Source organism: Lampetra planeri, chromosome 51, assembly GCF_965212315.1.
Source record: "Lampetra planeri chromosome 51, kcLamPlan1.2.h2, whole genome shotgun sequence".
NCBI classification, from domain to species: domain Eukaryota; kingdom Metazoa; phylum Chordata; class Hyperoartia; order Petromyzontiformes; family Petromyzontidae; genus Lampetra; species Lampetra planeri.
In genome coordinates, this window is record NC_136157.1 from 2,441,642 (window position 1) to 2,465,749 (window position 24,108).

Consider the following 24,108-nt stretch of genomic DNA (forward strand, 5'->3'; position numbering starts at 1 on the left):
TTTTTGTGGTCGTAATGGCGGACGGTCCCTCCGAAGCCATAACGGCGGCCAATTTTTGCACGAGAGGACCCTCCGAGACCCCCCGAAGGGAGCCCTGCTAGTCTCCACTCGGCAGCGTTTCCTGCGGCCATCCCGGTGCTGCGGACAACGCGACCAGCATGACGAGGTTAAGCAAAACCGCGCGGAGAGAATCGATCTGCTCCGCCACACGCCGCCAGCCATCGTCCGCGCCCGGAGATGAAGACGGTTCTGCTTCGACGTCTTTGCCCCCCGAAAGGGAAGGGACTTGGATCTAGTACGTGACGTCGGCCCATCCCCTGCACAAGCAAGGGGCCTCGCCGACTGCAACCCATGCCGGAGGTAGAAGAGCAGCAGGATCAGCATCCTTCGCCGCAGGTGAAGGTCCGATCGGTACAGGGTCACCAGCAACTGGAGGTTTCAGGGTCGGTGAGTCTGTGGGAGGCAAGACAGGCCCCTTCGGAGGTTCAAGAGGCAACGGGGGTGGCGCGTCGGACGCATCAGACACCGGCAAGGCAATTTTTGGGAATAAAGGATCGACACGCGGAGAAAAGAAAGGTTTCAACCGAGACGTGTGGACGTACCACACACATTCATATAGGGCTCGCCTCCCCGGTATCAATGTGATGGGACAATAGCGAAGTCCAACCCAAATCGAAATCGTTCATGCTAAAAACGTCAGAGAAGTCGGATAACACGCCCGTAGCGTGCCCCGTTGATGCATGGTCAAGGACAATTTTCCTGGCACAATTCAGCGATCCAATGATCATCGGATGTTTCACGGGAATCAACCGCCGCAGCCGACCTTTGTTGTCGATCCCCATCGCGAACAATAAACGCGGTAGAGGCGTGAGCCAAAACCGTACCGGCCGTGACCAAAACATCTTCCGGACCCCCATTCAAGACTTGCAAAAACGGAGGCTGACCGGCCCGGACGATCGTCTGAACCCCCACAGAAGCAAGACTCTTGTTGGCGGTGTTAGACGGGGACAAAAAAAAGATCTTCCGACCAGCAGGCAGCTCGATACAGCCCTAATCAACAATAATTTTAACCATCATTTTATGGAGGAACTCGGTGCCCAACAAGCAAGGCACCACCAAAGATCTGAAAATCAAGAACGTCCTTGACGCCGCAACATTCCCAATGACGATATGTGCATCCACACGAGAAGCGGAAATGGAAAGGTGGAAAATGACGTCGGAGATTATAGTGGCCGACACACCGGTGTCCACTAATATCCGAACGTCCTCCCCCTGTATAGAACCCGGCACCATGGAGGATCCCGTCGCAGCCGCCACTACACAGCGTGTCAATTTCCTCCACTGCGTAATTGTACAAGGCGAACCGTCGATGGCACCGTGTGAGTTGTGAACAGGCGGATTACACGCGGCAGAAGATGCATGAGGTGACTGATGCATGCCGACTTGCCTGGCCTGGGTCGTGGTTTGTCCATGGAGGCGGCGCCGGAGATGGAGTCGGCGCGCAGGGAGACCGTCTCCGGACCGCCATGTGGCCAATGGAGTCCCGGAGGCGAGAGATGTGGTCCCACTTCCAGACCTTCTCCACTGACCACCAGTCCCTTCCTGCGTTCCCTCATAATCCTCTCCCGCGTCACCAATCCCCGCCTCTAGCAACGCCCTCTCACGAACCCTCTAGAGTCTAGATGGTACCCCACTAGCACCCTCGGGCTCCGCCCTTGAACTCTAGCCCAGATACTTCCTGTCACCCGATTGGCTTAGAGGTTGAAGCGGCGAATCCTATCCCATCGTTCGGTGACCGTCAGCGTACGCTCGCATTACACATGCTTCAAATCTATTGCACAGCAAATTTTGAACTGAAGCTTGACTTTAACAAAACTAATCGCAAATAAAATCACAACTGCAAAATCTGTCAGAAAAATCTCAATGAGATATTTTCCCCAAATCGTTCAGCCCTAGTACCCGGTGCAATGTGTAAACATCTCCCCAGTGGGGAGACAAAGGCGGTCGGGCGTGGTGCTGGCCACCCACCCCCTCGTGTGCCGTGCCGGCCTTCATTCGGTGCTCCTCGCAAACAGCACTTTCCCCAGCGGTCTGTTAAGACTACACTGGGGATATTTGTCTCCATGCCCCTCCCCCAATCCCCCGCCCTCATTTCCTTCCCCCACCCCCAATTATTCTCCCATCCATTGCCCCCGCCCCCATCCATTCCCTCCCCTACACCCTCACCATCTGTCCCCTCCCCGCGGCACGATGATAAACTTTTACCCGTAATGCCAGCACACAATGACCAACTCTGATTAATCTTTTTGTTTGCCATTCCGTAAAAAAGGTACAGTGCTACTGCTATTGGCCAAACATCCGAATGTAAAAAACAAGCAACAACATTACATGCAAATTGCTAAGTTGGCATGGATGTGACAACACCATCCCCGACTACGATAGATTGTCAGCATTCTCCTTAAATGGTGCAGAGACGAGGTGAGTCCATCGCGGTGTAAACGAGGTTAACGATAAAAAAAAGTGTTGGACGCAGAGGATGCACCCAGATATTATCCTCATTAAGCGAGCGTGGGGATGGCGAAAATGGCCAGACACAGCACGTGCAGAGACGGCAGCCCCTTGAGACCCTGGGCCCGGCTGTCCATATCTCATCCCAATCCTCATTCCTGGCAAGTCAAGTTTGGACAAGAGACAATTGAAGAGGCACGTCTAGCACCACCGTCGGTATATATTATTCTTCCAAAACTCGTTACAAAATATAAAAATGTATGATGTTTTATTCTCTATGTATTTGTTTAGCCTCTCTCATTGCAATGTAATGCACATGTAGCCGGTGAGAGCTTCACTGTGAAGAGGAGTCGTAGAATGGTTTAAGGACTTCTTTATTTCACCAACGCACAGCAGCACTCGTTCAAAGACCAACCCCGAACACACGTCCCACAGGCCCTTTCAACCCCTCAATCTCACAATACACATGCGCTTCTAGCACGCCTGGTCCGGGTGCCGTCACTGCCCTTTGACCTCTGACCCCCGTCTCACACAATCCCGCGCGTGTGATTGGTGTGTGTTGTCGTGAGAGCGGAGATGTGGTGTTTGCGTTGTGCGTGTGCGTGAGGGTGGCTCGCAGATCCCTTACACCTGTAAAGAATTCCACGTATAAATGTGCACTCTGCTACGTGTTGCTGTAATTGCTACGGAGAGCAAGGTGTGGTTTTTTCTCATTATAAGTGTAGGCAATGATGATCAGAGAAAGGACCCCAAGCCGTAGATGCACAGCAGAACACGTCCAGCAGTGTGTAGACAATTCTCAGTACGGGGCACACAACCAGTTCAGATTTGGGGTGTGACTGCGTGCTGGTGGGATTACATGAGCTCTGATAAGATATAAAATGTAACTTAAGTTAATATAACTTTAATGTTAATCGACTGACAGGAACTCGGTTATGTTAATTTACTGTTTATTGAGTTTTTGGTGGTAGAGATATTCACAAAACTTCGATATTAGAATTCATTTAAATGTATAAAATGCTCAATTGGGGCTGGAATATGATTAACACTGGTGCTCAATCCCATCAACAGAGGGACTGAGCTGAGGTGTTGTTTGACGTGGGGGGTGGGTGATCGGGGTGTAACTGGTCATGATTGCGAGTTGTGAGCTGGACACTTACTGAGAGTTACTGTGTTATTGTTTGACGCTTTTTGCGCGGGATATAACTTGTTTATTTTTACCAATCTAATTCGATTCTATAGACGTCACGGAGTTGAAAGATGATTGGAGTGTTTTAGTGATAAAACATTTTTGTGATAATTGATCACATTTGATGTTATTTTGTTGTTCATTGGGAATGCACACGATGGCCGACTTAGAACTTAAATGTAACATTGAGCTCATGGGGTGCGCAAAATATGTGTTTTGGCAGAGGTTACATTCCCGATTGGGATATAAGATATAATAATTGGTCATATGTTAATTGTCATTAAAATGTTATTTCCATAAGTTACATATTCATGTAATTATATATTTTTAAAATGCTTTATTGTTAATTATATAAGTACGTTTTGTTTAATTTATGCAGTCTTATCAGACATTTGATGTTAACTATTAATATGTTTCTTGTTAAATGTTTGTTAAATAATGTACGTCAAATAATCAAAGATATGATAACCGGTTGTTATCATTGAGATTTGGGTGGGCTCATGTGTTGAGGGACAGAGCTGAGGTTTTGTGACGTCGAGGATGATAGGTTGTGTCTGGTCACGATTGCGGATACGCAAATACCACTCGGAAGAACATTTTCAAATGAAGCGTAGTTGCCATTTCACAAAGTCGTGGTGCTCATCTGTTGTGGAGTCGCCAACTTCTCGGGAGGACGGAATACGACGCAGAGTATCATCTCATCGTCTCCGAATTTAATTTTTGTTGGTAAATTTAGCCGACCTGTCTCCCTCGTTACGATTCACGGGAAGAGAGGGACAGGGCGGGCTGGGTAGACACACGTGCATGTTGTGTCAATTCATCTCGATTGCCCTGCTGTAATCAAAACCTCTCCACGCCCTGCGTGTTGTATTATTGACAGCTCGGAAAGGAACTGCCAACACACTCTTCAACTTATCAATGTGCACCATGATTTGTAAATAAATCTTAACACCATCGTGAACAAAAATTATTTTTGTTCGTCCATCAAAGTTGATGATGACCATGGCACGTTTGTCATTTTGTTGGGTTTTGATGAGTGCGCAGATGGCTGAAGAGGCCAACCCGAGCCCGGAATTCTCTGTGGCACACTGGACAGGTCAGGGAGGATGTAGAGCTCTGAGGTGCAGCCACACGTCCTTCCTTGGTAGATTTGCGCTGCTGCCTCTTCAAGATAGCACAGGAGCTTCTCCTACTCTCACAGAGGACTGCACCGTCCTGTACTTTTCTTCTCCAGGCAGGTCGGTCCTGTGCTAGGGATTCCCAGCTTTTCAGGTCGAATCCAAAGCTCTTCAAGGAAGCTTTAAGGGTGTCCTTGTAGCGCTATTTGGGGCCACCTTGTGCTCGCTTGCCATTCTTCAGCTCGCCAAAGAAGACTTGTTTTGGAAGTCTCGCGTAGGGCATTCTGGTCACGTGGCCAGTCCATCTAAGCTGTTCCTTCGCAAGCAAGGTGTAGATGCTGGGGATATTTGCCTTGCTGAGGACTTCCGTGTCAGGGATTCTGTCTTGCCACTTGATCCTCAGCAGTTTCCTCAGACAGCTCAAGTGGAGATGATTAAATTTCTTGGCATGGCGCTGGTAAACTGTCCAGGCTTTGCACCCATACAGAAGAGTTGGTAAGACAACAGCCCGGTAGACCTTCAGTTTTGTCTCCTGCTTGATGCCAGTCCTTTCCCATACCGAGTCACGTAGACGTCCAAAGACTGCACTGGCCTTGACAATCCTGATGTTAACTTCATCATCTATGTGCACAGCGCGAGACAGTGTACTACCAAGGTAAATAAACTTGTCAACGGCTGAAAGCTTTTGCCCATTCACAAAGATGGTTGGCTCAGTGTAGGGTTTCCTAGGAGCAGGTTGGTATAGGACTTCAGTCTTCTTTGTGCTGATTGTTAGGCCAAAGTTGTTGCAAGCTGAGGAGAGGTGGTCCATACTGTCCTGTAGATCTTTATTTGAGCCAGCAGCCAGAGCACGGTCATCAGCAAACAAAAGTTCTCGAACAGTGACTTCTTCCACTCTAGTTTTGGCTTGCATCCTCCGCAGATTGAATAGCCCACCGTCAAAACGGTAGATGAAGTTAATTCCAGTGTTGTGATTCTGGAATGAGTCTTGCAGCATGGCAGAAAACACCATGCTGAAGAACGTTGGCGCTAAAACGCAGCCTTGCTTCGCCCCGTTTGTGATTGGGAACGGATCAGAGAGTTCTTGCTGGTCTCTGACGCCGGCCATCATGCCATCATGGAGATTGCGCACGATGCCAATGAACTTGTCTGGACACCCATACTTGGCCATGATTTTCCATAGGCCCTCCCGGCTGACTGTGTCGAATGCTTTTGTTAGATCAACGAAAGCCATATATAGATCAACATTCTGTTCTTGGCATTTCTCCTGTAGCTGCCGGGCAGTAAATACCATGTCAGTGGCTCCGCGGTCTTTTCTGAAACCACACTGACTCTCAAGTAGCAGATTCTGGTCTAGGTGGACAATTAGGCGGTTCAGAAGGATTCTTGCCAAGATTTTGCCAGCGACTGATAGTATGGAGATGCCTCTATGGTTGTCGCAGTCCTACCGATTGCCTTTCCTTTTATATAGATTGATTATAGTAGTATCCTTGAACTCCTTGGGAACGGCTTCTAATTTCCACAGAGACTGGAAGAGGTCGGTCAGTTTCTCGACTAAGCGAGGCCCTCCAGCCTTGTAGATTTCTGCTGGAATGGCATCGGACCCTGGAGCTTTGCCTGATGAGAGGAGTGTTATGGCTTTGCTGGTTTCCTCAATGGATGGTAGAACAGCCAGGGACTGGTTTATTTCAACTTGAGGCAGTCTCGCAATTGCCTCCTCATTTATGCATGATGGCCGGTTGAGGACCGCGCTGTAGTGTTCGACCCACCTTGCAACACAGGTAACAGAGAGGGGTGATCGTCTCTGTGGGGTGGCCTTAAATAGACAGAGGGGGGGGGGGGCACCCCACAGAGACGATCACCCCTCTCTGTTACCTGTGTTGCTCCCGCTATGTATCTTGGTGATATCTGTCTGCTAATATGTCTGTCTATAGTTTTCTGGTTAGATTTTATGTCGCTATTTCATTATACCTGATGATGATTGCTTGTGTTGCAATCGAAACGTCGTATTCTATTATTTAATTTAATTTATTATTTTATCTTTAGACGTGACTTAACCGAAAGAACTAAATAATAATTCCTGCAGTCACGAAAGTTCTAAAATTAAGATTGAGGAAGGCAGTTTTCTTTAAACTTGAGCTGCTGTCATTCAGATATGCTTTATGCAGGCGGTGTTTTTCGTCAAGGAGTGCTCGGATTTCTGCATCGTTCTCATCAAACCAATCTTGATGTGTACGTAATGGAACACCAAGTGATTCAAGGGCTGTAGAATGCAGCACGATCTTGAGAGCAGTCCAGTCTGCCTCAGCGTCTGTATGCTCGAAGCTTAGAGACTCCAGGTGATGGTCTAGACTCTAGAGCCTCAACAACGGCCAGTCTGGTGTGTTCCTGTTGTAGGCGAGTGATGTTAAGACGCTTGACACGTCTTTTTCCTTGTGGGCGTCTGCTAGGCTTAATCCGGATGTTAAGTTTGGAGATGATGAGACGATGGTCAGTCCAACATTCAGCACCACACATTACCATGGTCACCCTGACATCGTGCCGGTCGCTCCTCCTCATGATGACGTAGTCAATCAAGTGCCAGTAGTGTGAACGAGGATACATCCATGAAGTTTTCTTGCGCTTTGGTAGTTGGAATATCGTGTTGGTGATGAGCAGGTCAAATTCAGAGCATGTTTTCAGCAGTAGAAGACCGTTGCTGTTACATTTTCCAATGCCATGTGCACCTATGACTCCATTCCATGATTGATGGTCACTTCCAACTCTGGCGTTGAAATCACCCAGTATCAGGAGTTTGTCCGAGCTGGCTGTGGCAGCAATAATGACTTCCAGGTCATTATAAAACTTGGTTTTGATCTCATCAGAGTTGGTCATGGTAGGGGCATAGGCACTGATGATGGTGGCCGCCTTTTTACCCAATAGGTGGAGCTGTAAGGTCATTAAACGGTCGTTTATCCCCTTGGGTTGCCTTGCCAGTTGGTTGACCAGGGGGTTTTTTACTGCACAACCAACACCAGCATCACGTCTCTCCTCCTGGCCTCGTCCGCTCCAGAAGAATGTGTAACCTGCACCCACTTCAGTCACTTGTCCAGTATCGGCCAGTCGGGTCTCACTAAGGGTAGCAACATCCACATTGTATCTGGCTAGCTCTCTGCCTACGAGGGCGGTGCGTCTCTCAGGTCTTTTTGATCCAGATGTGTCCATCAAAGTGCGCACATTCCAGGCGCCAACAGTGAGTGGTATCACTTTGGTCTTTTTCATTTTATTTGTTTTTCTTTTTGTTTTTCGACCGCAAGTATGGGATCCCGCCAGCTGCGGTAGGCTGGCCAGGATGTTTTGAAGCAGACAATGTTTAGGGTACCTTTTCTAACCCTTTCCTCACTACGGAGGTGAGCAGTGTGATCCTGAATAGGGCTGCTCAGTCACTCAGGGTGCTGCCGGACTTCACTGCTGCTTCGGTCCAGTGAGGGAACGACCAATATCCTGAGCCGCCTGCGTGCAGGTTTGCGGCTACAGCTCCCAGCATATCCGTGCCTGCTGCTTCGTCGCTCGCCCATCGCCACAGGACTTGGGTAATGACGATGGTAAAATAGTGCCATGACTTGCGCAAAGAACTTGGATTTAAGTGAGGGTGATTTGCGCAGCATTCAACCTCACTCTCTCGACCAGCCGCATCTGTACCCAGTGGCAAGATGTAGTCAAGACGACTGGAGATGGTCCTGGTTGCAGTGGAAGGTCCAAAGACCCGTTTTGGTGGAATTTCCTCCACCAGGGGTTCCACACGCCCAGGCTCAGACAAGCTGAGTTTTCCGGGTTAGTTAACCGCCGCCCGGGGTTCGGCGTTGGCAGCTGCTGACTGTACCGACTCACCAGGGATGTTGAGCCTGGTGTGCGCCTACGGTAGCAGCTAGAGGGCCGGGCCAGATGGAACAAGCCTGAAGCACAACTAGCTGGTCAGACGCTAAACAAAAATAAACATATAATGACCACATCACTGAGTTCCTTGTCGATATTCTGTGACGGCTCGTACATTTTGGAGAGAGGAGGGAGAGGTAATAAACAGGAAATTCCGAAATGTCATAACTTACCAGCGCAACTAAACATCTCTGAAAATTCAAATTGATGTCATGATTTAACTGGATATATCTACATTTAGGTATTAACTCTGTATATTTGGAATTGTTGAGACATCAACAGATAAACGGAAGGGAGTTATTTCCCAAGCAACTGTTCTGGCCTCACATATCGATGTGCCCATGTGTTCAAGTGAAACCGCTTTGTGTATCGAGTTTTGTAATGCTTTGACAGCCGGTTGCCCGTGTTATTTGAGTACATTTGAAGAGGAGTCGACAATGGTTTGAAGCACTTCTTTAATTCACCAACGCACAGCTACACTCGTTCCACAACTAACCCCGAACACCCATCCCACAGCGCCCTTTAAACCATCTCCAATACACATCCCAGCCTGGCACGCCTTGGTCCGGGTGACGTCACTGCCCTTTGACCCCTGACCCCTGTCCCGCCGCATTCCGCCCTTTAACGCATCTCCAATGCACACTCCCGTCTGGCACGCCTTGGTCTGGGTGACGTCGTGCTTACGTGGTGCGTGTGCGTGAGGGTGGCTCGCAGATCCCCTACATCACCCCCCCCTTCCCTTGAGACCAAGCCGTCCTCGGCTCAATAAATGTATGCCTCGGCCGTTCAACGCCAACTGCGGCCGGGCGCGTGCAATCCAACAAAAACATAAATAATAGTGCAATAAACAACTCACACAACACAATTTGCCCTCCGTCTACTTGTTAACACGAGTGCCGCCTCTGTTACCGACATCCCCCACGATCCGATCCCTCGACCGAACACAACAGGGTTGCACGGATGTCCGTGTCCACGGCTGCGACGAGGCGTCGTGAACGTGAGCGGGTCACGGGCCCCCGTCCTGTGGCCAAGTCCTCTGCTGCGGCTGTGTCTTCAGCCACGGACGGCGATGGGACTCGTGCTGGCGTTCCGGTCACCTGTAGTCCTGCAGGATGGACAGTGTCTGCATTCTCAGTCGGTCGCGTAGTAGGCCGTGAGTGTGACAACCTCTTCCCACCCGACCGAACTGACGATGAAGGTGGTGAAGGTGATGATGCTGTTAGGGGCAGCTCGGCCGCGATGCAACGTTTGAGCCTCGAAGGGTGAACATACCACCTACGCTTTCTCATCTGATTGCGAACACACTGAGGTCGTAATACCTGCAGCACGGTGACCGGGCCCTGCCAGGGCCGGTGCAAAGGGATCCGCGACCGACGGCTTAGCTCGCAAGTGCTCGTTCGCAGTTTGCGCCGACGCGGATGCTGCCGAGGCCGCCTCGCGAGTCTCGCGCAAATACTTGAGCGAGTGGCGGAATGTGACTGGCCAATCTCCCACCAGCGACGGGACAGGGCGCAACTGTGCCTCAATTGGAGGGCTTGGCTCGCGTCCATACATCAAGAAAAATGGTGAATATCCTGTTGATGCATGTGGAGCCGAGCGATAGGCCGTCATAACCCTAGGGATGTGTAAATCCCAGTCCGTTTGCTGGTCATTGACCAAGTGACACAGCATCCCCAAGATGGTGCAGTTAAAGCGTTCCACCATCCCATCCGTTTGTGGGTGGTTAGGGGACATCTGCACATTTTTGACAGCCAGCATGTTACACACCTCCTGCAACAGTTTGGATGAAAAGTTTCTGCCCTGGTCCGTCAGCAGCCGCTCTGGAGCCCCCTTGTCAGCGACATAGCCATTTATAATGGCGTCTGTTATGAACGCCGCCGTCTGATCGGGCAATGGGCAGGCAAAGGGCCATCGTGTAAAGTATTCCATCCCCACCAGTAGGTATCTACACCCTCGAGGGGTGGCGGGGAAGGGGCCCAAGATATTCGAGGCCCACGAGCTTGTTTACCCGGGAAACGTTAATTGATTGCAGGGGAGTGGTTTGCATGACCAGCGGGGGCTTCTTGCACACACAGTCCACGCACGCCAATACCCGACGGCGGATATCGGCGGACATGCCAAGCCAAAAATAGCATAGGCGTAGCACAAACTCGGTCTTATGGCTACCTAGATGGAGCAACTGTCGAACATGAACATCGGAGCATAGCTGACCCCGCAGGGAAGAGGGCACCACCAGAACTTTATGGTTCACCGTCGCGTCCCAGCATATCAACAACCCCTCCCACATGAGGAAAAACTTCTCTGACGTGGGGAGATCGTCAGCGTGTGCAGTCTCTGCCAGTGGGCGAAATGGTGCCAAAAACGCGTCTGCCTGCAGCCGTTCCCTCCATTCCCGCATTTTGAGCCCCAAGTCGCTATCCAGCGATTCCGTCGGCCCCGGCCGGTCCGTGTCCCTGGCGGAAAATGGCGCCACGATCTTGGGTTGAGCCGCGGCCGGTGGTCTACAGCGCGCGGATCCTTCACCGCAAGCGCACTTTTCGGGGGCTGCGAGTCTGGACAAAGCATCGGCGTTCGTATGCCTGACTCCTTTCCGGTGCACCACTCGATATGTGTACTCTTGCAGCCGCTCCAACCATCGGGCCATCTGACCAGTCGCTTGTTCAATGCGGAGCGAGTACTGCAATGCTGCATGATCCGTCCGAACAGTGAATTCGCGGCGGTACGAGTAGGGCCGAAACTGCTGCACAAAGTGGACGACGGCAAGCAGCTCGCGGCGCATGATGCAATATCGCTGCTTGGCCTGCGACAAGACGTGACTTCCGTAAGACAATGACAATCTCTCTCCCCTCGTGAATCTGGGAGAAAATGGCCCCGATGCCCACGTCGCTCGAATCCGTGTCCAGCAAGAAGGGAATCGAAAAATCGGGGTATGCCAGGGGCGGCGCTTCTGTCAACCACTGGCGCAGTGTCAAGAATGTGTCGGTCTCTGGCTGACCCCAATGAAACAACTGTCCCTTTGCCATGAGCGCATGCAAGGGCTTAGCGATGGTTGCAAAGTTCTCGACAAAACGGTGGTAACAAGAAACAAACCCTACGAATCTGCGGACTTCAGGCACGGACGTGGGTGTTGGCCAATGACGGACGCACGCCGTTTTGTCGGGATCTGTCGCGACCCCCAACGTATTTACGACATGCATTTACCACGGGTCCGGACCGTCAGCAGGAATCCTAACCTGCGCCCCCGAGTGATGAGATGCGTGATGGGGTGAACATGGCTTGTATGGTTCTGGCCGGTTGTTCGAGGTGTCAGCACTCGCCTGAGTCGGAATGGCCACGGACCGAGGCTGACGATCCCGGCTGGTCATCCCCGATGCACTCGTCCTGCTGCGGCATCCGCAGGCGATGTGTCCCTCCCGGCCGCAGCAGTGGCAGATGATTTTGTCGTTGACCCGAGGATGATCTCCTGCCTCGCGAGGTGCCCATCGCCGGGGTCGGTGCTCTGCTTCCCGCGGGATCCTCGGGGACTGTCGCAGGGCCCCCCCTGTCTCTCCCTCGTCCTCTTCCACTGGCAGCTTGTGTCCAGTTGGAGGCCGTGGCCACTCCTCGACGTCACCGTGATCAGACGCGACGTATTCCACAGCTCGCAAAGGTCCCACCATCTCCTCGTAAGCGCAGAGATGGCGTGCGACCCATAGCGAGGTGCGGACTTCCTCCTCCACCACCGGCAGCATCGCTCCCGCCTTCCGTGCCATGTCAAGGAGCCGCTCCACCACCAGCGAGTCCAGGGCTAGCTAGTAGAGCCGCGGGAATGCAGCTTCTGCCATCGCCAACAGTTCCGTCCTGAAAACCAGGAACGATTCGGATGCTTCACGTTGGCGGTCTTGAAACCTCTGGCACACTCCGGATGGAGGATCGAACACATCAGCCATCTCTTTGTAGACACCCTGCAGGGTTCCTCGTTTTTCAGCCGGAATCCGGTCGAACACCACCAGCACGAGGTCGTCCAACACGGTGGGCAGCATCGTCAGGGCTTGCTCCTCCATCCACCTCATTGCCCGGGCGGCCGTCTCAAACCGGCGGAAAAAAGCGCGCCATTCTCCCGATTTGGACGCAAACTTCTGTATCGCGCCCAGCTGGTGGCTCCATCCTGATGTGGCTGCATCTTGCCCCCGGTTGCCTCTGCTGTCGGAGTATCTCGGGAGGACCGACTTGAGTGTTCTCCCAGATCACGCGCGGGATGCACGGTCGGCAGCATCGTTGATGCTGCTCCATCCCCGGAGAGATGCTGCGGAGTACCTGTTCGGGAAGGCTGACCGACACCCCCGGTTCCTCCCTGAGGAGGTCTTGCGGCTGAGGTTCCCCCCGCTCGTTCGAACTCAGGACCCAGCTGGCTAAGTAGCGCGGTGACTGCCTCCAACAGCAGATCCATCCTCCGATCCCTCGAGAAATGATCTGCGGCGGCGACGGCGCTGTGTCTGCACCGCCGGGTTGGTCGAGGAAGGTGGCCACACGGGACGAGCAGCTGCGACGGATCCCGTCGATGAGCGGAAAGACGAATCCCGACTCGGCCGTTTCGTTTCAGAGCAGATCTCGTCCTGGGCACTCAGAGTGTCTTCTTGCTGTGTCTCCCCCCTTGGGTTCTTGCTTCGGGTGAGGTGAGACATTCCACCACTGTCACCAGATGAAGAGGAGTCGAGAATGGTTTGAAGCACTTCTTTAATTCACCAAAACACAGCTACACTCGTTCCACAACCAACCCCGAACACCCGTCCCACAGCGCCCTTTAAACCATCTCCAATACACATCTCCGTCTCCAATACACATCCCCGTCACTGCCCTATGACCCCTGACCCCTGGCCAGCGCATTCCGCTCTTTAACGCATCTACAATGCACACTCCCGTCTGGCACTCCTTGGTCCGGTTGACGTCGTGTTTGCGTGGTGCGTGTGTGTGAGGGTGGCTCGCAGATCCCCTACACATTGAAAAGACCAAGCTGACTTAACATAATAGATATGTAGTTAAGTACACTGTTAAAACGTCTTCAAATGTTGAGGTTAATTACAGCCCATAAACCGATGATTTAGGCTGTAATGAAACCCTCCAAGTCTAGCTACACTTTCAGGAGAGAGCAGAGAGTTAAGAGCTAGGCTCGTGGAGATAGGTCAAGCGGATTCCCACAGGTACAGCCCGGAAAGTCATAATTGACATTCCAGCAGTTAATGGGTTCATTAATGAGCCCGTTGAGCAATAACATCCCCACTAGGAAGGCATGTGGACTAATTAGAATACAAGATCTCAAATTGATACCCAGGGGCAATAGTAATGGATGATGGAATTCTAAGTGACATCTCATTTTATTCTGTTATGGAGGCTTGCATACTTGGTGCCCACAGTAAAAACTACCTATGAATGCACTCTATATATAAAGCCATCATACATAACACATTCTAAGTTATACATGCATTAACACACTATCTAAGAAAATAAACTAATTCTATGACATTATATACAGCATTTTTATATTTGTGCAATATACAACACGATGACTTTAAAAACATATTTTAAAAATTTTAGGTTGAAGCATTTAAAAATGTATGTAGTGATTGTAAAAAATAAATGGAAACATGACCCAGTTGCTTCTAATGTAGTAATATATTTTCCAAAGATTAGGTTGAAGCATTTGAAAATGGACGTCATAAAAAAACTGAAAACATGACCCAATTGCTTCTAATGCAGTCACCCCCCAACTCTAGGTGTAGAAATCACATTACGAGCTAATCTTGACTCAAAAGACTCCTCTGAGCAATGGGTAAATCCGCAGGGCGCTGCAGCACGCACCAGCCATGCGCGGAACCTCCCATCGCGCCTGAAGGCTCACTGTCACGTGGTCCCCAAAACGCATATAAATCAGCAGATTCCACGAGCATCACTGATCTGCCCTCAGTTCAAGCAACAAAAACAAGGTGAGTTCTGTTCTATTTTTGAGCCATTGTTCATCAGTCATTGTTCATATTATTAGTGAGCATTTCTATGCATTTTCAGAAACTGATTTTATTTGAGAATAGGGGTTTCCTCTTTGGTCTGGCAACAAGACAGGTGTTAAGTTGTTAAAACACCAAATTGAAACCTATTACAAGGAATCATGTCTGCATTAACCACAATACTTGTGGTCAAAATGCAAACAAAAACCATACTCTGATAATATAAGCATTGTCTTTGAAACTGATTGGTCCACACCAGAGACAGATTCTTTTTTTAGCCTAGTCTCAAGCGGTGCTAGACCAGAGGACGCCAAAAGGCGTACAGCACAAAGACAACGCACCATCATAGTGATGAAAGCTCGGGTTGAGCATCTACATCCTTTGCCAGTACCAAAATATAAAAGGTTTCACTTTGGCGTTTTAACAACTTAACACCTGTTTTGTTGGCAGATAAGAAGGGGGAAAACCTATTCTCATATTTTGGTACTGGCAAAGGAGGTCCCATGATGTTTTTTTTCATGGAAAAATGTTTTGTGACTTCAACAGGGACTGCGTGAGAAGGTCTCAGGCTATAGACGCAGGAGTCCAAAGGAACGCAATTATGGACAACAGAAGCTCGGTGCTCCATCTCGCCACATTTGAAGCGCCGTACTCTATACAGGTGCTGATATTCAGCCTGTGTCTTGCGATGTACCTAACTATAACCCCAACCAATCTGATGGTACTCGTGACGGTGGCAATATCCACAGACTTACACAAGCCCATGCTAATTTTTCTGTGCAATCTCGCAATTGGCGACGTCATTATCAGCACCGGTGGCTTGCCCAAGCAGCTGCACGTTCTCCTGACAGGCGACAGAGAGATCCTGTATGTGTCATGTGTCGCACAGATGTTCACACTTCACATATCTGCCATGAATGAGGTGTTTACATTGGCTATCATGTCTGTTGATCGCTACCTGGCCATCTGCTACCCATTGCACTACCACACCAAGGTTACTGCAAAGAGATCCATTTTCATGGCATTACTGTCCTGGCTGATGGCAGCGGTTGCAGTCAGCATTCTAGTCATCCTTCAATTTTCATTGCAATTAAGCGAAAAAAACAGGCAAATCCAGGGTATAGTTTGTGATAATACGGGATTATGAAAGTTGGCTGTCGGTGACACGAGAAAAATGGATGTTGTCGGATCGTCAATGGTTGCAACGTTGGGTGTTTTTCCTCTCTGTGTGGTTGCGTACACCTACGTTCGGATTTTTATTGAGTGCAAGAATTCGAGCTCTGCGTTCAGAAGCAAAGCTCTGCACACATTCAGCACGCATTTCATGGCACTCGCTGTGTTTTTCACGTCAGTTTTTTTAGACATCCTTTTGCCGCGCATTGTAAAGGATGCGAACAGCGAGGGCGTCAACTTGAGATCCGCCGCTCAGTTGGTGTTCTTGCTCAGCCCGATTGCGAACGTACTCGTTTATTGCCTACGCACCCTAGAGCTAAGGCTCGCGATTAATACGCAATTCAACAAGATATTGAGAAAGGTGCATTTCTGTCCAACAATCAAAGTGAATGTATCAGATCGTGGTTGAATGATGCTTAACACAAAGCACAGTTTAGGGTATACCTCGATTAACACAATAGATATGTAGTTTCAATCAATCTGATTTAATTCCACTTCCCACCTAATCTTCGTTTTTTACTGCAGTTTTTCACTGGCTCGCAGCACATTTTCCTTATTTTAATAACTCTAAAACTGAAGTTCACTTTATTGATAAAAAAAAAACATCCATTACCTCACATCATCAACCTACTGTCCATCGACATATTTTTCAACAGGCACGAAATCTGGGTTTCATTCTTGACTCCAACATTTCCTTTTCTACTCACATTTCCTCCATGTGCAAGACCGCTTACTTTCATCTTCGCAATATTTCTCGCATCCACAACTGTCTCCAACATACAGCTGCAGTAGCAATTAATGAATTTGTAATTACTAGGCTAGATTGCTGCAATTCTCTGTTATTCGGTCTTCCTTTGTCTCTGATCTTACGTGCCCAGTGTGTTCATAACGGAGCTGCAAGAGTACTCATACCCGGAAGCGTCATCATTTTACACCCATTTTACGATCCCTGTGCGGGCAACCTATCCAGTCCAGAATCACCTTGAAGATCGCACTCGCAGACTTCAAATTTCTTCACGTGCTAGCCCCTGCCCATCATTCCCCTCCGATTTTCAGTTTAATCCCCTCCCCGGGTTCTCCGTCTTCTCTAGGTCTGTTCTCTATCTCCCACTTCGCATCCCGCAAATCAACTCCATATGATTAAAATCTGAACTGAAGGTAATTTTATTCATTCAGGCATACGCGAGAAAAAAAGGTAATCACTTTTTGGACTAATTGATATAAATTCCTCGTTACATTTTGGCACTCCACCGCCCCTCCTGTGAAGGTTTCCTGGCTTAGTTGGGAAATTGGGATTGTAGTCTGGAATGTTGACCTATTGGACTCATTTCTTTGTTTGGATCACTTTTTTCTTGTTTGTAGGCTTTTTCTTTTGGTGTCATTTATTAATTTGTTTAATCATTTTAGATTTTGCTTGGTCGTTAGGGGTTTCAATTGCTTGGTTTGTACATATGTGTGTGCATGTGTTGGGCTTCTTTCACGCCTTGCGTAGCCAACCGTGTACATAGGATTTGGTCCGTATATATAATGACTAGCGGGAAGTACCTGGCGTTGCCCGAGTCAAAAAAAAATTTCAAACCTACTCTTAAAATTCTAAAAGCAGTGCCTACTGACTGTGGTGGTATCTGCTATGATTACAGCAGTGCATACCGACTGCGGTGGTACCTGCTATCACTACAGTAGTACATGCTGACTCTATAGCAGTATTTATCGACTCTATAGCACAACGTACTCACCTGACAGAGTGGCGTGGTGAGGCCTAGTCCAGTACAGAGCCTCCGGCCTCGCCTAGATTGTCCAGCCGGCCGAGGTGGCACCTTGGTAGGCTGGGGCTGGGATGCTAGCCGTGACCCCCTCCCCCCACCAGCCACAATCTTCCTTGCCGCTCTGCAGTAATATCTACAGCCTATAGTGGTAGGATCTACCGACTGTATAGTAGTAACTGCATGCATTGGGGTGAGGGGGGACATCACACAGTGAATAATTAACTGAGCATTTAGTGTATTTTAATAGCATTTTTAACACGATAGAAAATGTCCCCCTCAGTCCCACCGAAGGCGTGCGACTTGTCATGGGCCATCCCCCCCACCAAAAGTGCTTGAGTTGGTACGGTCATGCACGAGTCAATAATATTTTAAAAAAGCACGCAAAAATCGCACTAAATCGCTAACTAAACTAATTAAAAGTTGACGGATGTGGAAAAGGAATAGCACTTACTCACGGCGGGGCTTACGGCGTGGTACCTGGCTATTTTTATTTAACATAAACCCCACCATTGGAGAGCCAAATTCTTCGCAAGCATGCAAACACAAACAAACCCATACACAAACCCACACACAATCCATGCTACAAACCCACAAACAAATTTTGACATATATATATATCAAAGATGTACAACATTGTGGGATGCTGTTGACATGACACTGTATAAAATTTAAATATTATGAGTCACGAAGTAAATGCGTTCCATGATATCACTCCGTTTTTAGAAAGCTAGATATAACATGGTAGGCATAGGGATGCTCTCCAGAACTTCAGACAAGGGGGGTACAATAGGAAACCATTTCTGCACAGTAGCCTTCACTTTGTCTGCTTGTTTTGAAATGGTCTTTAAGGTGGACTACACAAACCCTAACGAAAGTGCCACTTCACTTTTCATCTCACTTGCCTCTACCCTCCTATGATGTGCATTTCCGTTTCCAAATACTGTATATGGATTTAAGCTGCAGTTCTTGCCCAGTAAGGTCACTAGATGGTCGGTCACCGCATCGTGTGCTTTCAGATGCACTTCTATGGCCGTCTGGAACGCTCTTCCTTCCGAAATTAGGAAGACACTGGAGCTAAGCACTTTCAAAATCTTGATTGAAAATTAAATCCTTTATAACCGCTTTTTGTGTTTAGTTTATTTTTCTTCCCCCCACCACCGATTAGCAACGTTGGCTACGTACAGTGGTGCGAAATAATGTCAACATACACAATAGAGGTAGTAAAATTACTCTATCACTGAAAAAAACACCATAACATTTTACCAGCACGAGGAGCTCGAGCAAATGTCAGGTGGGAGAAGGGAAGACTGGTGGAGCGCGCCGCTGAATGTGTCCAGTGAGGGAGACTCGCGAAGCTCTTCACTGATTGACTGCTGTTCACTTACAGCAAAACAAACCCCACTCGGTCGTATTCACAATTATACTCTTGAATAGATTTGCATCATTTCTGAAGATTCTTCTTAAGTTTTTTCGGTAAAGTCACGTAGAAAGTAAAATAAAATAAAAACAAAAATCACGACGTTTCGGAGGCAACACAAGTCTCCGTCATCAGGTGGGACCGTCACAGCCAGATTAGCTGTATCAAGTGAGGCAATGATTCAAGATGTAACCCCTTAAAAGCGAGTTGAGGGGGGAGGGAGAGGGAGGGGGGAGCTCATCAGACTATGGTAGCCAATGAAAGGAACGTATCGGGAGGGAGGGGGGGCGAGGCCAAAAGGGTGGGCGATGGACGTGGAAGCGCTTGTGCGCAAGCGGCCAATTACTGCACACGCCAACACAATGGAGCGATTGTGCGCAAGCGGCCAGCCACTGCACCCGCCAACACAATGGGCAGAGAGGAGGAGGGGAGGTCTAATACACATGATAGACAAAAGAACGAAAATGATGATGGGTACAAACTTAGGGGGAGCTCATCAGACTATGGTAGCCAATGAATGGAACGTATCGGGAGGGAGGGGGGGCGGGGGGGGGGCGAGGCCAAAAGGGTGGGCGACGGACGTGGAAGCGCTTGTGCGCAAGCGGCCAATTACTGCACACGCCAACACAATGGAGAGAGAGGGGGAGGGGGGGTCTGATACACATGATAGACAAAAGAACGAAAATGCCCATGTTTATACCAATGCTGGCTGAACAATGAAGAGAGTACTGTTAAAATAACTGGGGATGTTAACACTCGGTAAAGTACAGTAAAATAGTGCCTGTCAGATAAGATGGTCCAAAAAATTTGTGATTAAGTCTTTTTTGCGTGGTTGATAACATCTTTCCAATGATTACTAAGTTTGTACCCATCATCACGGTTGAAATTATGTCTGTGTTTGTATATTTGTATGGCTTCGTGTACAAACCTTTGATGGTAGCCGGGAGGTTTGCAGAGAACCTTGGTCTCGGAAAAGACAATTTCATGAGAGCCCACCGAGTTGTAGCAATGATCGGCCACGGCAGAAGAATCAGTTCTGCCGTGTTTCAGATCTGACTTGTGCTCGCGGACACGATCAGAAACATGACGTTTCGTTTCTCCAATGTAGCAATCACCACAAATGCAACTCAATTTGTAGACTCCAGGATACTGTAAGTCAGGAACGACATCCTTCACAGATGGAATCAGATCATGGATTTTATGCACTGTACTGAATCGGACTTGGATCTTATGTTTGTTTAGAATTTTGGAGATCTTTTTGGTCACGCCAGCTATGTATGGTAACGTGATGGTTTTGGTCGGAGTTTCATGTGGCTGTTTCTGTGTGGTGGGAGAGACAGCTTGGCGGATAGTACGGTCAGAGTATCCGTTCGTCCTGAGGGCCCTCGCCCCCCCTCCCTCCCGATATGTTCCTTTCATTGGCTACCATAGTCTGATGAGCTCCCCCCTCCCTCTCCCTCCCCCCTCAACTCGCTTTTAAGGGATTACATCTTGAATCATTGCCTCACTTGATACAGCTAATCTGGCTGTGACGGTCCCACCTGATGACGGAGACTTGTGTTGCCTCCGAAACGTCGTGATTTTTGTTTTTATTTTATTTTACTTTCTACGTGACTTTACCGAAAAAACTTAAGAAGATGATTCCTTGCAGTCACGAAAGCTTCAAATCTAGAATTTCTGAAGATGTTTTTTTGTTGTTGAAACAATATCGGGGAGAAGCGACCCTCCACGGCCGACTTCCTTATGAAGGAGCTCCGTTTCCAGAGGATTTGTTAACAAAGGTATTACTGTGGCCAACTCCTCATGCAATGAGTACAAACTTTAATTCGGCTACTCAGTGTAAATTTCATGAAATACTATCCACCATGGTACTTGTCACGTTTCATAACTTAAGGATTTCTGTAGGCTGTGTGGTTATATACAGGTCTCCAATGCTGAGTGGATACTTTTATATCCAATTAAACTATATATACTCAATAGAAATGGAGAAAAAAATGTTATTCTTGCAAAAAGTTAATGATATTGTCTTATTAGGGTAATAATGAAATATTTTGTGAAGAATCAATATCCTGCTCAATGTCATAGTTAAGGGAAGCGCGTGACCTAATCATGCAGAATGTTGTGCTGGATGGTGCTTGGGTGGCTGACCACCATGCATAAAATTCGTGTTTGTCGGCTGTTGTAAAATCCAGCGTTGTGCTGCACTCCTATGCTCCCATCTCCAAATCCACCAACACGCACTGACCAGTGGATTGACAAATTGGCTGTACATACACCGTAAGGCATACATATGTAATAAACCACTTCGACGACGATCTTGGATTCGTGTCTTCTTTATTATTTACTTCTCGATGGCTGGATAGCTCCGCGTTCTTTCCAAGTAAACACCGCTCGCTCCTCGTTCCGTGGTGTAAGTTGTTGTTGTCCCGCGCACGGCTCGCTCACGCTCCCCGCTGCCGCGCACCGCTGGCAGACGGCGCGCAAGGAGACAGCCTCCGGTCCGCCACAAGGTCGCTGGCATTCAGGAGGCGCGAGATGTGGTAATGCTTCCAGACTTCACAAACTGACCACGAGCCTCTTCCTGCTTCCCCTTATAACCACCGTCACACGTCACCAAGCCCCGCCTATAGCCAGGTCCCCTCACGAACCCTCTAGATGGTTACCCATGAGCACCCTTGAGTTCCGCCCTTGAAGTTTTGCCCAATTGATCCCATCCATCTAATTGGCTAATGGCTGAAGCGGCGGAGCCTATCCCACCGATCAGCGACCGTCGGTGTACTCTCGTATTACACCCCCCCCCCCCCCCGGTGTAAAAGACTCGCCGTCCCAGCTAGGAACAAGGCAAAGAATATAATGTGAGAGACACCGCAAATGATTAACAGATTTACAACAACAATAACAAGATGCATAATGAACGCACTAAACGCAAGGTAAGTAACAGTAACATTCAACGAAAAGGAACGGATTTGTAACGGGTATGCGACACCAGCCCATCCCTTGCAGCATCATGAGGCCCTGCCGGTTGCAACACAGCAGGAGGCGGAAGAGTGCCAGAATCAGCGACCGTCGCAGCAGATGAAAGCCCGGCTGGTGCGGGGTCGTCAGCAACTAGGGCGTTCAGGGTCAGTGAGTTTAACACGTAGGCTTTCGCGACCAATATTGTTCATAATCAACGATTTTTGGGTTTAGATCGCGTTATTTATAAATGTGTCGTAACCCTCCACCACCCGACACGGCCAATCAGTAAAAAAAAGTGTCACGTTGACAAAAGACAAATAGTTCACTGCTTTAGCCCACCGGTGTGTTGAAGCGGCGAATTCAGCATCATCGGGCAATTCTGGCGAATTGCCCGATGATGCTGGATGCAATTACCAGCGAAACGTCGTACTCAAATTGTAAATGTTGTGGTTCCACGCTTCAACACACCGGTGGGCTAAAGCAGTGAACTATTTGTCTTTTGTCAACGTGACACTTTTTTTACTGATTGGCCGTGTCGGGTGGTGGAGGGTTACGACACATTTATAAATAACGCGATCTAAACCCAAAAATCGTTGATTATGAACAGGGTCAGTGAGTCTGTGGGAGGCAAAACAGGTCCCTTTGGGGGTTCAACCGGCAACTGAGGTGGCACATCGGATGCATCAAACCCCGGCAGGGTACTCATTGAGGATGAAGGATCAACGCGCGGAGCAAAGAAGGGTTTCAAACGAGACGTGTGGACGTACCAACGGCGCGAACCCGCCCAGATACGTACACATTGAGGATTGCGTATTTCTATCAATTCCACAGGCCCTTGCCATGGCCTGTGCAGCTTGGGAGAAGTACCCACTGGCACCTGGGGGCAATGGAGTCAGGCTCGGTCGCCCACAGCCCATGGCATGTCGCGATATGACCGACGAGCACATCGCTTGTTACGTGCCTGGGTTTTGGCCGTGGCAATTCGTGCCGCCTCCTGTGCTTATGTGGCACGGCGAACAGAGTCGCGGACGTGTTCGTAGAGGGTCTGCATGGGCTCTTTAGTGGACGCTCCCACTTGTACGCCAATTGGTGGCAAATTCTCTGGAGCACAGCGAGTATCACGTATAAGCATGCGGTGCCATACGTTAGGCGGAGAGCACGCTAGGAATGTGAAGATCCCAATCGGCCTGCTTCTCACTTACAGTGTGGCAGAGCATGGCAGACAAGGTACGGTTCAATTGCCCAACCATCCCATCGTTTTGCGGGTGGTAAGGCGAAGTCCATATCTCCTTAGTGCCCAAGGCATCACACACATTACGCCGCAACTTAGACGAGAAATTTTGGCCTTGGTCCATAAGCAACCTTTCCGGCGCACCTTTGTCCATCACGTAACCGTTCAAAAATGCATCTGTGATGGACGATCCCGACTGATCAGGCAAGGCCCAAGCCACCGGCCAACGTGAAACATATTCCACCCCCACTAACAAGAATGTATTACCCCTGGCGGTAGGAGGAAACGGCCTGAGAATATCGAGAGCCACCAGTTCATTCATTCGTGTAACCTGAATCGATTTCAAGGGTGGAATATATTTCTGGCAAGGTGGTTTCTGCCGAGTGCATTCGGGGCAGTCCTGAATAGACTTGGCAACATCGGCTGTCATGCCAAGCCAAAAGTAATCCCTCTGCAGCGTGAGTAGGGTTTTCTGCATGCCGAGGTGCAACAATTTCTCTGCGTGCAGCACCCGAATCAACTCACGACGGGAACCACCAGACGCCAACAGTCCAACAAATCGTCTCTCCACATTGATAGACCATCCTGGAAGGTCGCCTGTTGGGAGTCGTACTTGGACGAGGCCACCCGCGAGCCATCAGCCCGACATCAGCATACCGAGCGCGGCAGGTTGAATGCATTGTCAGCCGGCCCCGGGCAGGCATGGTCCATGGAATCCGCCACCGCGGACATGACAGGCAGAGGGGGCTGAGGGAGACGTGTGCACCTATTAGTGCTTGACGCACATGAGCAAGGGGACCGCTGCAGCAACCTGGAGAGTGCATCCACATTACCGTGGCGAGAACCCTTACG

The 24,108-nt window shown here is 49.3% G+C and overlaps 1 pseudogene; it reads left to right on the forward strand.

Moving 5' to 3' along the window:
* The first annotated feature begins 15,312 nt into the window (after window positions 1-15,312).
* On the forward strand, window positions 15,313-16,293 carry LOC144734537 (olfactory receptor-like protein OLF4; annotated as a pseudogene).
* Window positions 16,294-24,108: the final 7,815 nt, after the last annotated feature.